Source organism: Taudactylus pleione, unplaced genomic scaffold (genome assembly GCF_031769625.1).
Source record: "Taudactylus pleione unplaced genomic scaffold, aTauple2 ptg000479l, whole genome shotgun sequence".
Taxonomy (NCBI): Eukaryota; Metazoa; Chordata; class Amphibia; order Anura; family Myobatrachidae; genus Taudactylus; species Taudactylus pleione.
This window is the reverse complement of record NW_028284881.1, coordinates 10,188,129-10,206,159: the sequence shown is the minus strand read 5'-3', so window position 1 is coordinate 10,206,159 and position 18,031 is coordinate 10,188,129. Positions and strand designations below refer to the sequence as shown.

At 45.0% G+C, this 18,031-nt stretch overlaps 1 pseudogene; it reads left to right on the top strand.

Moving 5' to 3' along the window:
* Positions 1-9,804: 9,804 nt before the first annotated feature.
* Positions 9,805-11,853, top strand: LOC148502969 (uncharacterized; annotated as a pseudogene).
* The last annotated feature ends 6,178 nt before the right edge of the window (positions 11,854-18,031 follow it).

Sequence of the window (18,031 nt, the reverse complement as noted above, 5' to 3'; positions counted from 1 at the left end):
GGCTGGAGGCCATATTTCGAAACAGGAAACACTATCACTCCCTGAATGTAATGGTGGTATGTGATGCCTCCCTCCAGATCCTGTCCCTGAATGCAAAATTACCAGGAAGTGCACATGACTCCTTCGTCATCCGGCAATCAGGGATATGGCACAAATTAAACAACCTACAAGCTGGTGATGCGTGGCTTCTGGGTAAGTGTAGACCTTTAGTACATAACAATGTTAAGCTTGATACACAGTGATCCTGATGTTGTCTATTCTTTTTCACAGGAGACAGTGGATACCCTTGCATGCCCTGGCTGCTCACTCCTTACTTGGCTCCCACACCAGGTCCACAAAGTGAGTTTAATACCGCACTTACAGCCACCAGGCAAGTGGTGGAGCGCTGTATCGGCCTCTTAAAAGGCCGATTCAGATGCCTCCACCGCTCTGGTGGCGAGCTCATGTATTTGCCGGATATGGTTTCGAAAATTGTGGTCCTGTGTGGGATCTTTCACAACATCGCCATAAGGAGTGGTGTTCCAATGCAGCCAGAGGATGCCTTACCTGAGGATGGCCCCCCCGCGGTTGGTCGGAGGTCAGTATGTGGGGGGGCCATACGCGATGATGTGGTGGCCCGATATTTTAGGTAATTATTGATCAAACAACAGTGTGTATACCCAATGTGTTACGGTTTTTTAACGTTCATCTTTTTTTATATTAATTCTTGCACCATCTTCTGTTTGTTTGCATAATCTTTGGCACTCCCACGATGACTACTTCCTGCTACCCTTCAAAAACCTTTCTGTGGAAACTTCGGGAATATATTCTGACACCAATATTGCAACGCCATATTTGTGAAATCATGTGGGCATGGACCTTCGTCAACCAGTTCTTGATTTGTTGTGTGTTTGTTTAGTGTTTTTGGTATGTGGAGTTTTTCTGATTATCACTGTGTGTTTTGTTTGTGAGTGACCACTTTGTATTTTGATTTCTGTTGTGAATAAATATTTGGAGAGTGTAATTTGTTTCCTTTTTGGGCATGTTAGAAGCAAGTGCAAACAAAATCCCAAACGTTAATTTTACCTAAGGGGTAACCCAGTAATGAAGCAAGTGGAGCTAAAATGTAATATGTTTTTGGGGTACTAACCAACACAACAAGGAATCGTGTACAATCAGTTGCCTTCGTAAGATTGTCCTAAGCAGTTTGGCCACCAAATAGGAACCTGAAAAATGGTGTAAACTATCATGTTGACCACCACAAAAAAGGAAAATGACATTGGTACTGGGAGGTGTTTCTTGTGCCTGTTTGCATTCAAAATACAACACACAATCTGTAGTGAGTTTCTGGGGCAAACCTTGCTTGAAGAGTCTACTTATGTCCGTGTAAAGAATCTTGGATTTACTCCAAACGCATGAGACAGAGCTTGATTTAAAACATATTTATTAAGAAACAATTTAAAAAAAAAAAAAAAAAAAAAATTAATTCCGAAGGAGGACCAACAGATGGTCAAGGGCCTGCATTAGCCCGGTGACCTGCTCCCGCATACGGCCCACACAATTCTCAATCTGTTCCCGATGCCTCTGTTCCTCTGTGGGTGACAAAAGTTTGGGGATTAATAAATCGATAATGAAGCAACATTGTCAAAAAACAAGAAAACACAAACTTACAAGCTTGTGGTCCAAAAATACATTACACGGATAAAACCCAGAACCCCAAAATGTCGTATGCCAAAAATACAAGGGCCCTAAAAAAAGGCACACAGGTGTGATATGTGTATGGTGACATCAGCAGGAACAGGTAAAGACAACCCCCAAAAATACCCTAAGGCGAAAAAAAAAAAAAAAAAATGGGGACGACACATGATTACATACAAACAGTTTGTGGTGTCCAAAATAAACTTTAAAAACATACCGTTCTCCAAAACGAGAGAGCCAGAAGCCACTCCCTGGACCACCTCGGAGGTGGCTACATTCCCCAACCCGAGGGGCAAGGTGTTTTCGCCATCCTGGGAGGGGGTATTTGGAGGAGGGATGGAGGAGAGGGGGAATTGGGCTGGAGGGGAAGTAGGGCAGAAATTTCGGCCACAGGGTCTGGGGAGGAGGGGGGAATAGAGGAATTGGGGGTTGGAGAGAGGGGCCGGGACCGGCGTCTTGTGTGGCGATGCCGCCGTAGTGTTTGCTGTGCCCCTAAAAAATGACCAAAAAATTGTTGTTAGTTTCAACAGGAAACCAAAAAAAATAAAAAAATATAGGACAGACATGAAAACATGCACATGCAGATATGACTACAATGACTCAATAGGGCAGACATGAAAACATGCACATGCAGATATGACTACAATGACTCAATAGGACAGACATGAAAACATGCACATGCAGATATGACTACAATGACTCAATAGGACAGACATGAAAACATGCACATGCAGATATGACTACAATGACTCAATAGGACAGACATGAAAACATGCACATGCAGATATGACTACAATGACTCAATAGGACAGACATGAAAACATGCACATGCAGATATGACTACAATGACTCAATAGGACAGACATGAAAACATGCACATGCAGATATGACTACAATGACTCAATAGGACAGACATGAAAACATGCACATGCAGATATGACTACAATGACTCAATAGGACAGACATGAAAACATGCACACGCAGTTAGGGCCCACAAGATAAACTTGAAAACCACAGTCCAGAACACTTACTTTCCGCAATCTGCATGCGAAAGCATGCCAGCAAGCGGGGCGTCCGCCGATGCAGGTCCGACCACCTGCGCTCCAGCTGGCCAATATGTCGGCGTGAGCCGAAGGAGCGCAGGTGTCGACGTACCTCCGCATATGCGGAACGCTTGCGCCTGTTGGAGATGGGTGGAGGCTGACTGGTGATCCTCCTGTCCATCACCTCCGTCAGCACCAGCAGTTCGCGCCTGGTGAATGCGGCGGATCTCATGATGGCAATGGTGTTTTTTAAAAAAATATTTTTAATAAAGCACCACAAAAAAATTTGATTGGCTAATGTATTTGGGAAATTAACAGGACAAATTCTATTGGTTACTGTATGAGTCATGTGTTCGACAGGGCCACAAATCTCTTGAGAGTTATGATTGGCTTGATGCCGTGACATGCGTAAGCAAATTTAAATAAAGAAATGAACCACAGAAAAATTGTGGGGAGACAAACAAATAGAACAATTGTTTAATTGGGGCTAACATGTCTTTGGAACAATAAAAGCGAAGGTTTCAGCCGTACGTATTCTGCGAGCAAATACAAACACGGACAAGATTAAAGTTTATTGCATTGTGTTGAAAAAAAAAAAACAATTAAGCTAATTGATACATTGATTGGCATGATACGATTGAGGGAGGTAGGCCGAAAAAATGAGCAGGTAATCGGAATCTGACAGTCCCACTTCCGGTTTGTACTTGTGCGTGCGTTCCCTTCAAGCCATTTCGGGGATGTACGCTCGCTATTTGGCACGCTCGTTAGTCAGAGGAGGGGTCGCCTGAGTTTGGGGCGGATTTTTAGCTGCGTAGGAAAAAACGAGCGAGTGCTTGAATTTAAATATTTTTTTACGTACGGCAAACGTGCGTACGCCCACTTGCGAGTGGCTCTGAATGAGGGCCTTTGTTCCAACTCCGGGTCAGACCCGGAATTTAGGTGGAAAAGGGGTATTAGTTGGAGTGCTAGCTGTATTACCACATCAATTAGCTTTAGATAGACTTCTTCTGTTTAGTTTGGGAAGCTAGGTAGTAAGGGTTTGGGTTTATTCCTGGATGAGAGATCTCCTGAGAATCTAGGTGTAGTTTCCTATATGAGTGTCACATTCCTATGTTTATATTTTGATACCTTTGCTTCCTGCACTGTTATTACTTTAAGTGCGAAGTCCAGGCAGCAGCCGAGTACCTACGAACAATTGTATGTTTCGGGAAAGGGGGTTATTATTGGTGAAGGGCACTTTGTTTAGGTTTTGACAGTGCAGGAGTTCATCAGGTATCATACAACATATACAGAATTACCCTACCATGCTCTCCTTGTCACATATGGAGGGGTGGGAAACTTTACTTTTGTATGCAGCCCACTGAATTCCTAAAAATGAGTGTCAGACTCAGAAATATCAGACAATGAACTCATGGAAACAAAAAGATTATGTGGAGTCCTATTTTGTTTCTCTTCAGTCTCAGTGTCATGTTATTATTTAGTTTTCCCTTAACTTTTGAAAGAGTTGTTCCCAGAGAGATTATCAAGAGTTTATGAGATCTATTCATTATCACTTAATATTTCTACAAAGCAGGTGAAAATGAACCTTTTCACATGCTTTTGTAAAAATTACATTTTGGAGCCATTCATGAAAAAGGTAATGCAGGTACTATATCACAGATATCTCCTGCTTACCTTTCACTTTCGATGTGGCCGGCTGTCCCCATACACTAGTATGGGGACAGAAATTCATCAATATTGTATTTTCGAAGCTTGACTGCAAGAGCATTAGCCACCTACAGGTGGCGTTGCTCCCTCCCTCCACACCTGTCCGGCTCCTTCCGCTGAACACCAGGGCTTTGTGCTCCCGCATGAACTCTAGTTCACTCAGGCGCACTAGCACTGCTGAGTCAGACTCGGCAGTGCTAAGGTGTTTGGGTAGACAGATGATTTTTCAGATTTTCGGATCAGCTGTCTCAACACCGGAGCAATGAAGAATTGCACCGGCACTTACCATAAGTTAGTATGTTAATTATTGGGGTCCGCTCGAACCCTGATAAATACCATAATGAATAGACCCCTATATGAGGTCTCCTTTGAGATTTTCTTATTTCATGAATTTTACTATTGGGTGTAATAATTCCAGTGTCTTACTGGTCCCAGGGCCGGATTAACAATTGGGCAGATGGATCTGCAGCTCAATGCCCCCATTGAAAATAGGCCTACAGGAGACTAGTATTGAGAGGAAAACCCTTTTCCTGTCACAGACTTCCAGCGGCCGTCCTCCAAGGCCTCTGCCTCTTCCTGCCCCGGCACTGCCCATGCACTCTCACCTGTCAGTGAGATCAGTGCTTAGAGCGGTATGTAGTTATGTGACCGGCGGCTACAAAAAGACGCACTCCCAGCATTGCATATAGGACCTCATTCAGAGCCGGACGCTATTTGTGCTCGCTCTTTCAGAAAAAAGGGGTGGCTATTCAAATGAACCGTTCGCTCTTTGCGGTCTGTTCACGCCTCTAGGTCTGAACGAGCGAACAAAACATGCGGTCGTTGTTTGAAAAAATACGCCCCCTGGCCGCTCGCATCCTACGTCATGTCCGCTGTTTATTAGATTAATTGAGTACATCTACCAGGGTATGAACTGCTCGCTATTCTTGTGGTTGGTTTTTCCTACCGCAATCTTGCGAGCAGTTCTGACTATAAATTAACCCAGTGACGTGGTCAGTGATGCTGCTGTATTAATTATGCACACCCATAAAACGCCCGTTTTGACCTTTAAGCACGCCTGCGTTCTGATCTCCACTCCCCGTTTTCAAGCACCTTCCCCTGTTACCACCCACATACGCCTCCTCCTGTCACTCAAAATAGCAGGCATTCGCTATTTAGCGAACAAACAATTTTCGGCCGCACTGACTAGTTCGCGCATGCGTATTACGATCCGTACGCATGCGCAGTTGTGCAAACATCGCTCGGAACGAGCGAGCGGCCGCTTACGAGCGGCTCTGAATCAGGCCCTTAGACCGAGCAATTGAAGTTCAGCATTTTTATCAAAGCCAACTGAACTCAATGCATTGTCCACAACTTCATACCACCTGGCATTTCTATGCTACTTTATGCCACTGTACTGTACTGCTGATGCACTGAGTGCTCAAGAAAATGGTGTGTGGTGCTGCATACCCCATGTAGCGCCCTGCTAGTTGCGCTATGCTGTGGCGTATTGAGTCTTATAGTACTGCGCATGCCCAGTGGAGCTGATCGGGAGTGACAGTGCATCAGCACTACGCTGATGCACTGCATGCTGTACACAACCGGTGCGGCTTTTGACACTGCTGATGTGTATGAGATAGTGGGGTGACCACAATGCAAGCATGAGCATCCCGGGTTTGAGCCATGGTAAGGGACTTATTTTTTTTTAAGAAATCTTCACTACAGGACTTGGTGGTGTGTGAGTTCTTTCATTTATACAAATACATACAGGTATCAATAAATACCTGCTAATGCAAAAGTTTAAGTCCTGTGAATCAACACACATATAGGGATATTTACACCAGCAGATGAATAGGGGAACTTGTGAAATGTGGCCTGCTTGATGGAAACTTGATACGCAAATATGCGTCTACGGAGGGGACATTATAGCAGCACATAGAGGCAAGTTATTGGGTCAGTATGAGACACAGCAATATTGCGACTAACAAAACAAGATGGCAGCTGAGTGCACACAAGATGGCCACGAGGACAAGATGGCGACAAGGCAGCAGGAGGGGGTATGTGAGCTAGATGGAAAATCGATTACCAAATATGACTCTATGGAGGGGACATTATAGCACCACATAGAGGCAAGGCATTGGGTCAGTATGAGACACAGCAATATTGCGACTGGCTGCCAGGCATACACCGAAGCCACGAGGCAGCGGGAGGCTATGAAGCAATCAGTGGTATATGGGTATGTGATGGAAACTCGATACACAAATCAGACCAGGTCTCCAACCTAAGGAGGGACCAGCACTGGGCTATTTAAGGGGAAGTGGTACTACCCAGGATGCTTTGCGCACAGGATGGAAAGTCCACCCCATTTTTGGTAAATAAATCCTTATATGGGCTGTGGACCAGGGGGCACTGCTTTTTTCACCACCAGGCTTAATTCTAATTCTAATTCATTATTATTAAATTTGTCTGTGACCTCTTTTTCCAATTTATACAGTTGTTGTGTCTTTATTTATTATTTAGTTAAAGCTTAAGACTGGTGTGAAAATAATAAAACTATATCATATTTTAGCATTCATGCATTAAGAGACAGATTTATCAAAATTTGAAACACCCTATTATGAATAGCGAATGAGATACAATTGCATTTTATGTTTATGACATCATTGGGTGGACTTATTTGCAAGGCATACTTTTTCTGTATAAACTACACTATTGCATTAACTAAGTCTCCGTGGGCTAACCCTCCATTGGCTGGCCACATCCCCTCTGGCTGGTGGCTATGCTCCTTCAGTGGAGCACCACTACATTATAGACCCATACCAATGCATTCCCAAGTGAGAGCTTCATGTCCATGTTCAACACTCAGAACTTTTACCAATTCTAGTACTGAGATCCTCCTGTTCTTTAGACTGATCCCTAAAACCATGTGCTGCATTATTATTGCAAAGTAAATGATAATAACAATATACAGTATTATCTTTTTTAGCTGTGATTAGCTAAGGGCCTAATTTAGAGGCAGTTGCAAATCCCCATGTTTTCGCAAATAGCCAAATTTTTTTTAATGCATATAAGTCACACTGCGTCTATCCCGAGATGGTCCCGTGACAGCGGTTGCAGTAAGGATTTATTCACAAAGTGATTGACAGGCAGGGACCATTTGTGGGCTGCAACAAGAGTTTGGCGACTGAAAAACAGGCTTTTTGTGACTGTTTTTTTTTTTTGATGAGCAGGCCAGGTTCTCAGTGAACCAAGTCCACTCGTATTTCGGGGGTCCGAGGGGATCTGAGACACAGCTCAGATCTGCCCGCCCCCCTTGGATCCCTATTTGACGCAAAACCTCGAAATCCGCTGTCGGACCTCGAGGTTTTGCCTCGGACGGCTATTTTACAAAGTCCATTGAATTCAATGGGCTTGCCACTGATTGGCTGAGAGAGCAGTCTATCATGGCTCTCAGCAAATAAGCGCTTGCCCATAGACTTCAATGGGCACAGGTAAAGGATGATAAATACAAGCCATCCCCCCGCACTGACACTGCTGCCCCTCCACTGCCAACACTGCCGGCACCCCGCACTGCCGACACTTCGGGCACACATGTACTGATGACACCGTCGGCACCTCCGCACTGCCAACACTGCTGGCACCCCTGCTCTGCTGACACCTCTGGAACCCTGCACTGAGGACACTGCTGCCTCTCGTACTGAGGACACCATCAGCACCCCCACACTGCCAACACTACCAGCACCCTCACACTGAGGGCATGGCTGGCACCTCTGCATTGCCGATACCGTGAAGACCTCCGCACTGAGGACACCACTGGCACCCCCACAGTGCTGACACTGCCAGCACCCCCTCACTGAGGACACTGCTGGAACCCCTGCACTGCTGACATTGCCAGCACCCCCACACTGAGGACACTACTGGCACCCCTGCTCTGCTGACAGTGATGGCACCCTGCACTTAGTACACTGCCAGCATACCCTGCACTGCAGACACTCCCACACTGAGGACACCACCAACACACCCACACTGCTGATAACCACCAGCACCTGCACATTGAGGATGCTACTGGCACTCTCACACTGAGGACATTGCCGGCATCCCCACACTGCCGCCACCGCTGACACAGTAAGTGCACTATTGGTGTAATACCCACACTATGCGTAGTATTACGCTGATACTGTGGATTGCACTGAAATGTATATGCATTACACAGGCAGGCTACAACTCCCAGCAGTCTTTGCAACTGCTCAAGAGGTCAGGCACACAATGTTACATGAGTGTGTCAGGTGGTAATGCAAGTAACAGTTGGAGGTGGCAGTTGATCAGGACAGAGCTTAGGTAACCTCTAGGGAAGGAGGAGCTGCACTGCTGAAGTGCTGGGTGACAGAATGGCTGGGTGTGAGCGCTGCAGTGTGATGGAGACCAGAATTGTGTGAGGTGGAGATTCTGGAGGTACAGACCAGGTGGAGCCGGGATCTAAGACTGGCCACCCCTTCTTGCCAGACAGGCATCCAGCTGTGTACCTGCTGCTGACAGCACATCAAGGCAGACCCTGGGATGTGGCTGCATAACTGGGGGCAGACCCTGGAGAGACACTAATAAGAGTCCTGGCTTCCATAGACTGGCAGCCTGAAAGTGTTGCTGAGCTGAAAACAAGGAATCAGTGAGTACTGCTGAGATAGATAGTGCTGAGCTCCAACTGTACCTCAGGAGAGGGTTATACCTATACAGAGCAGCACAGACAGTAGCAGCCCTCACTTTCTGTGTACAATGAAATCTGCATTACCAGACTATCACAGGAGGACAATCCCTAAAGTCACCCATACTCACCAGAACATAATTACAAAGGAGTCCACATAACTCGGGTAGTAGATTTCCCATATATGTGCACCAACGTTTAAAAGTGGCCAGGGAACATACTTAGAGTTATAATTATTTTGTGTGGGTACATTGCCTATATCTTATATGTTAACTATTAGTACAGCAAGATAATGTACAGTATGGTTGTCAACTTAGTAACTGGAAGTAGTAATTCCTGAGAATTGGTGATGTGATATAAATGTAAAGTATTGCATAAATATATTATATTGTGCTATATATTGTGATATATATTTAAGTGTTGGTGCTAACTGTGTGCTTAAGGAGACCAAGAGTTGTTGAAGAGTTCCAACTTAGTAAAGTGAACACTATTTTATTTATCGTGTCATTTATTGTGTTGTTGTTTGGGAACCACCAGCCTCTCTGCTGTGGCGTGGAAAACTAAAAGAAACAGGTACGACTAGAATGGTGAGAAATTACTCATCAATAGATGCTACTTTGGGGTATCGCATTTTTGGCGTCACGAACGGGATCAACTACAGAGTCAAAAGCAGGTGGCTCCCTTCCATGTAAATACAAGATGTCACAGTCAGAGCAACAACCCTTCGCTGCATCAGTTGGTCAAGGAGATGGACCCAGTCGAGGAACTCCTTCCATAGCAACCACTTCACCTATAACCATGCCTTATTACTTCGGAGCTCCTTGGTTGCCGAGTTATTCAGGAGATTCTCACATACCTGAGACAGGAGACCTTCCAGAGTTCAAATGTAAAATGCGTCATTGTTCCGCTTATATTGCTTGATGGAGCCTCAGAAAATAGAAGTATTTCTTGGACAATTGAGTGGCCTTGTTCTAAGAGAGGTAAATTCTTGGCCGAGTAGTGAGAGGAGCACGTTTGAGCAAATTCTGGATCAGCTAACCACTATCTTTGAAACAAAATCGATTTCGGAATTAAAAATGAATTCTTATGGCTGAAAACAGAGACATGGGGAATCGATACGAGATTTTGCCCTTGGGCTTCTGGAAGCCTTGAAAGCCATTCGTCAGGCAGATGAAGATGAGGTCCGGCAAGCCGACAAAACTCTGATAGAACAATTTATTGAAGGCATCAGGGGAGAAACAATAAAAACCAAATTGCGACTTCTTCGGCTGCAAGCCCCACATGATTCATTTTTAGACTTTAAAGAAATGGCTATCCAGTTAATAGGCCCTAACAATGTATTGGAACACCAATATTGAGAGTCTTTTCCAGTCACAGTAACTCAGGGAATCCAGCAGGGTTTCCCAGATCTAATTGAGGTATTAAGTAGCCACTTAGCGGATTTTACTAAAGAATTGCGAGCTTGGAAAAAAGAACAAAAAGAAATTTGGGAAAACCGGAGGAGGAAGCAAAGGTCTTTTTGAAGTAATTGGAGGAACTCACCAAGGATGAAAAGGCAGCCAAAAGATCAATTCAATCCACAGCGAAGACCATTTTATCATGGATGTCATAGAAGCAGGCACATAGAACAACAGTGGCCTCTTTAAAATACAAAGACCTGAGGCTGAGGACCAGCCCTCAGGAAGAAGAGAGAATAGATCCACCTTTGGAAGAAGAACAACCCAAAAATGCAGGTCAAAATACAGTATTGCAGAACCAGGTTAAAGTGGTCAGCGTGCCACATGCTAGCAATGTTCCATGAACGAGCACAAGGAAAATTATGGGTATAGTTGTGTGGTTCAGTGTACAACGTGGGTATGGCTTCATAAACCGAGCAGACACTAAAGAAGATGTATTTGTACACTATACTGCAGTTAAGAAGAACAACCCTAGGAAGTACCTCCGCAGTGTGGGAGATGGAGAGATAGTCGAGTTCGAGGTGGTGATTCAAGAGAAGGGTGTCAGAGTGCTAATGTAACTGGTCCTGGTGGTGTTCCAGTCCAAGGCAGCAAACATGCAGTAAATCGCAATCATTATTGGCGTTACCCACGTTTCAGAGGTCCTCCACATAACTATCAATACAATGAATATAAAGAGAGACCAGAAGAAGTTGAAAGTGTGGCAAAGGGAGAGGATGCTAATCCACAGTGGCCATACCAGAGGCATCACTACACACTATTCTATCCAAGAAGACCATATAAACACAGACAACAAAATCCCGACATTCCAGAGCAAAGTGAATTGTTGGGAAGAACAGTTGGGCAAAATGTAGAGGAACATGGTAAAGTGATGAAGCAGAGTCTACAGAGAATTGTCCAACCACAACCTCCTTCAGAGCCATTATGTCAGATTAAACCCAGGATGGATAACACCCATTATAGAATGGCCCACCATAATAAACCAGATATGTGTGCTGCTAATTGTAGAGAAGACACTGAAAGTGCTATCGACTCAGCCACAGCGGAGAGGTTGGGGTCCCGTGAACCAAATTGCCTAGATTCTATTATACAGAAGAGTGAATCTATTATTCTTGAGGAACCATATATTTCAAACAAAGAGCCCTTAATGTCTGTTCCATCAGAGTATAAATTCCCAGACCATGAATATATGGAAATATGTTCCAGTGAGATAGCATCCATTTTGCAGGGGTTTTGGGGAAAGTCAGGAAAGAGGAATAAAGGTACTAGGCTTATTCAGTATACACACTAGCCTGTAAACATTTGTCTTTAGAAGTTAATATTTTTACAAAAATAAGATGTACATAGTTTTACTTGTAAGAAAAAAGAATGTAAAAGACTGTTGCACGGTGGTATTTATATGTTGGAATCTATATGTTACAGCGTGAGGACATGCATATTTTCAGCGGGGAAGTATGTCATACCCCGCTATGTATAGTATTACGCTGATACTGTGGATTGCGCTGACATGTATATGCATTACACAGGCAGGCTACAACTCCCAGAAGTCTTTGCAACTGCTCAAGAGGTCAGGCGCACAATGTCACATGAGTGTGTCAGGTGGTAATATAACAGTAGGAGGTGGCAGTTGATCAGGGCAGAGCTGAGGTAACCTCTAGAGAAAGAGGAGCTGCACTGCTGTAGTGCTGGGTGACAGAATGGCAGGGTGTGAGCGCTGCAGTGTGATGGAGACCAGAATTGTGTGAGGTGGAGATTCTGGAGGTACAGACCAGGTGGATCTGGGATCTAAGACTGGCCACCCCTTCTTGCCAGACAGGCATCCAGCTGTGTCCTTGCTGCAGACAGCACATCAAAGCAGACCCTGGTGGCTGCATAACTGGGGGCAGACCCTGGAGAGACACTATTAAGAGTCCTGGCTTCCATAGACTGGCAGCCTGAAAGTGTTGCTGAGCTGAAAACAAGGAATCAGTGAGTACTGCTGAGATAGATAGTGCTGAGCTCCAACTGTACCTCAGGATAGGGTTATACCTATACAGAGCAGCACAGACAGTGGCAGCCCTCGCTTTCTGTGTACAATGAAATCTGCATTACCAGACTATCACAGGAGGACAATCCCTAAAGTCACCCATACTCACCAGAACATAATTACAAAGGAGTCCACATAACTCGGGTAGTAGATTTCCCATATATGTGCACCAATGTTTCAAACTGGCCAGGGGACATTCTTAGAGAGTTATAATTATTTTGTGTGGGTACATTGCCTATATCTTATATGTTAACTATTAGTACAGTGTGGTTGTCAACTTAGTAGAAACAACTGGAAGTAGTAATTCCTGAGAATTGGTGATGTGATATAAATGTAAAGTATTGCATAAATATATTATATTGTGCTATGTATTGTGATATATATTTAAGTGTTGGTGCTAACTGTGTGCTTAAGGAGACCAAGAGTTGTTGAAGAGTTCCAACTTAGTAAAGTGAACACTATTATATTTATCGTGTCATTTATTGTGTTGTTGTTTGGGAACCACCTGCCTCTCTGCTGTGGCGTGGAAAACTAGAAGAAACAGGTACGACTAGAACGGTGAGAAATTACTCATCAATAGATGCTACTTTGGGGTATCACATTGGTATATCAAACCCACACTGTGGGCCTGATTCAGAGCCAGACGCTATATGCGCTCGCTCGTTCAGAAAAAGGGGCCGGCTATTTAAATGGAGCGCTCACTCTTTGCGGTCTGTTGACGCCTCTATGTCTGAGCGAGCGATCGAAACATGCGCTCGCTATATTGTAAAGATGCCCCCTGGCTGCTCGCATCCTACATCATCTCCACTATTTATTTGATTAATCGAGTACATCGAAAGGTGTCTGAACTGCTTGCAGTGCTTGTGGTTGGATTTTCCTACCGCAATCATGCGAACAGTTCAGGCTAGGAAACAACCAAGTGACATGGTCGATGACGCTGCTTTGTTAATTATGCACACCCTTAAAATGCCCATTTTGACCATTTGGCATGCCTGCGTTCGGATCACCACTCCCCGTTTTCAAGCACCTTCCCCTATTACCACCCACAAACGCCTCATCCTGTCACTCAAATTAGCAGGCACTCGCTATTTTGCGAGCGCTCGAATTCCGACCGCAATGACTGGTTGGCGAATGCACATTACGACCCATACGCATGCGCAGTTGTGCGAACATCGCTCGGAGCGAACGAGCGGCCGCTTACGAGCGGCTCTGAATCAGGCCCTCTATCGACCTGCACTGTATCCAACCTGCACTGTATCCAACCCGCATTGTATCCAACCCGCACTGTATATGACCTGCATTGTATCCACCCCACACTGAATCCCGCACTGTATCCAACCCACACTGTATCCGACTTGCACTATAAACTGCACTGTATCAGAAATGCACTGTAACCGAATCACACTGTCCTCCACACTGTATCCAGTCTGCCCTGTATCCAACCCACAATGTATACCACACAGTATCTGGCCTGCACTGTATCCAACCCACGCTGTATCCCACACTATATCAGACCTGCACTTTATACCACACTGTATCCAACCCACACTGTATAACACATTGTATCCAGCCTGCTCTGTATCCAACCCACACTGTATCCCGCACTATATCAGACCCGCACTGTATCTCACACTGTATCTGGCCCTCACTGTATCTGACCCACACTGTATACCACATTGTATTCGGCCTGCACTGTATCCGACCCACACTATATCCTGCACTGTATCTGGGGAGATTTTGGGAAACTGCTCAACAAAAAGGCTGATTGAATGGGAATTTACATGGGCACCAAGTTGCCAGTCATCATTGGCCAGCATGCCCAGGAGGGAAAAACAGATTGGGCACTGAGAATAGGCATGTGCTGGGGGCATGTGCACTGTGTAGGTGGCATTCACATCTGCTGTTACTATTTACACATTGTTTAGGGGTTTTTTGTTTGCTGCTTGTTATCTGCGACTACTTGTTTTGAGCAAAGATATTCCACGGACGATTTTAATTTCTGTGTTGTATTGTTTTCTATTGAACGTACTTGCGAGTTTGTTTGAATGGTTATTGCTAATACATTACTAATTTGCAAAACATTTGTAAACAGAAATAACTGTTGTGTGTTTGTGCTGCTGCTCTGTTGGTTGGTTGCTTAAATTATCCAGCAAGTCTTTGGCCTATGTTGGTGAACAATATTTTGAGCTGTGAAGTGGTCAAAATTTACTGGAAATGACTGGAAATTAATGTTATTGAGTTTACTAATACTGTAGGAACAAAAAAAGGGCCAATTACAGATATAGCCACATACATTGTTGCTGCGATACATTCGCACGGCCACACGCATAGCTCGAGGGGTCGCAACTAGGCGGGGATGGCATTCTCCCCATTGTAGTCTATGGCTTGTGTGTGCATATGCATGTGTACACCATACACGCAAGCTCACTAGTAGCACCATCCATCCTGTGGTGCGCTTGCATCACGGCATAGATGAGCGTGGCTACATCTGTATGTGATTTGAGCTGTTTTTATCAATATTTGAAGAAAATACAGATCCAAAACCAATACATGCAAGGGCGGTTTTGCAAGTCTCATCCTGTGGCTTTGAACCCATATGAAGTTGCAAAGGCTCCAGCATTTCAGTTCTGACAGCAGTGGCGTAACTAGGGTATTTGGAGCCCAGGGCAAATTTGAAAATGGAGCCACCCCCCCCCCCTATGTGCGCACGGTGAAATATGGGTGTGGCCACTGGAAAATGGGACGTGTCAACATGACACACACCCCTTTCTTGTCACTGGGAACATTTCTTTCCATTTGCACCTTAATGCAGTGCCACTTATACATTCCCCTCCCTATGCAATGTCCCTAGTAGTGGTCCCCCTTATGCAGGCCCCAATTAGTTCCCCTTACACAGTGCCCCCTGTAGTGTTCCCCCTTATGCAGCCCCCCATTAGTTCCCCTTATACAGTGCCCCCAGTAGTGATCCCTCATATACAGGCCCCCAGTAGTGATCCCCCATATACAGTGACCCTTATACAGTGCCCCCAGTAGTTGTCCCCCTTATGCAGTGCCCCCTGTAGTGGTTCTCACTTTTCAGTGCCCCCTGTAGTGGACCTCCCTGTGCAGTGCCCCCAGTAGTGAGCCCCTTATATAGTGCCCCCAGTAGTAGTCCCTCCTATACAGTGCCCTTTATATAGTTCCCCCAGTAGGAGTCCCCCTTGATGCAGTGCCCCTGTAGTAGTCCCCAGTAGTGGTCCCCCACAATGCAGTGCCCACAGTAGTATCCCCCCCAGTGGTAGTCCCCAGCAGTGGTCCCCCATGATGCAGTGAGCACAGTAGTATCCCCCCCAGTGGTAGTCCCCAGTAATGGTCCCCCACGATGCAGTGCCCACAGTAGTATCCCCCCAGTAGTTGTCCCCAGTAGTGGTCCCCCCCCGAAGCAGTGCCCCCAGTAGTGTCCCCCACCCAGTAGTAGTAGTCCCCAGTACTGGTCCCCCCCACCTGAAGCAGTGCCCACAGTAGTATCCCCCCCAGTAGTGCCCCCAGTAGTAGTCCCCTTCTTTATAATAGTGTGCACTCCCCCGAAATACACACTAAAATGAAACAAAAGAAAAATATTTACCTGTATCCACGCTCCTGCTCCCGCCACCGTCCGCACGTCCATCCTCCCGGGCCGGGCCACTCTGCATTATGGGAGAGACGTCATGACATCATGACGTTTCTCCCATTACCACTGCAGGAGCCAGACGGAAGCCCGGCTCTTGCAGTGGGCGCGCAGCAGTCAGTGAGAGTCTATCTGACTCTCATTGGCTGCTGATTCACACACAAGTCGCTGCCGCTCGGCAGTGATGTGTGTGCAGCAGCATCTACCAATGAGAGTCTGTCTGACTCTCATTGGCTGCTGATTAACACACACATCACCGCCAATGCTAGCGGCGATGTGTGTGTTATGCACAGTCTGAGCCCGCCTGCCCCCCTCCTCCTTGCACTATTGGGCAAGCACTCAGGGGGAAAGAAGGGGCTCAGCTGTGCAGCACAGGACCGGCACTGGAAGCCTAGCGCCGGTCCTGTGTAAATGTGTAGCGCTGTCCGCACTCACTGCGGTCGGCGCTACACTGGCTAACTAGGGCGGGCCGGTACCGTAGCCGGCGGCGCCCCCCCATGCCGCTGGTCCCACCGCGCCCAGGGCACGCACCCCGCTCACCCTGCCCTAGTTACGCCACTGTCCGCCAGCCATTTTGAGTAACCGTAGTGGTGCTCACAAGTTTGATGATTGACCAATGTGTGATAGATGGCTGCGTCTTTATATGCAAGCATTGGATCTGAGGCGCCTTAGGTGAGATTCTTAATACAAGTCCTGGTGCCTTCAAAATCCACTCCATACTACCTCACAGCTACAGTACAATGGCATTTGTGACTGTCTATGAATCAGGCCCTAAGTTAGGTGTTACAGAATTGTGTTCTCTTGTAAACCAGCCACAACATGGTTTAATAGATTTTTTGGGGGCTGGAAATACTATTCCCAGATTATCAAAAACATATTTTACTGTAGATACTGTTTATGCTGACTTTTTGTTTGTGTTCCACTGAAGCACACTCCCTATATGCTGTTCTCCCACCCAGGTGTTACCACTTGCACTGCCTCATCTAGCACAATATTCATTTGCTCAGTTTGACACATTTGCAAATAAATTATTTGAAATCAACAATAATTTCAACAATAGTGTTTTGTGCTGCCTCCGATGAACACAATATTGCTTAATGTGAGAAGATGTTCAGAGATTTAGTAATACTAAAGTTACATTCATTGATAAAAAAAAATGGCTTTAGCAGCTAGTCAGGACTTGATTGATTTTTTTGGCTTTCTGATTATTTTTCTCAGTGTATCATAAATGCATTTAGATAGTGTTTTGCACTTGCTTAGTACTCTATGTGTTGTTCTGTTTTACCAAGCACTTTTTGTTGCTTGCTCTTTCATACAATATTGATTTGATCAGTTTGGTATTTTTTTGTAAATAAATTAACTGAATTCAACAATAACTGTCTTCAACAACAGCATTTTGATCACCACAGGCCACACCATAATGTTTAATAATGGGAGAAAATGCTTAATTTAGTATTCAATAATATTCTATAATAGTTCATCTAGTCTTCATTCTTAACTTGATTAGTCTAATTTCTTCCCTCTATTTACTGTTTTTAGAATATCATAATTTTATTTTAATTAGTATTTTGTTTCACTTGATTTTTTATGCTGCTCTAATTTTCCTTTAGATGTATTATTTAGATGTTAGAGTTAAAATAATACAGACTGTTAGCAGAGTAACTCACTAACTTACTGGTAGAACAACTTGTCAGAAACTGTCTTAACTATAGAACTGTGATTCCCATTAATTTAATAAATATTCTCCTGTCAATTAATTTTTTATTAAATTTGTTTACAGTTGCACTGCAGACTCAG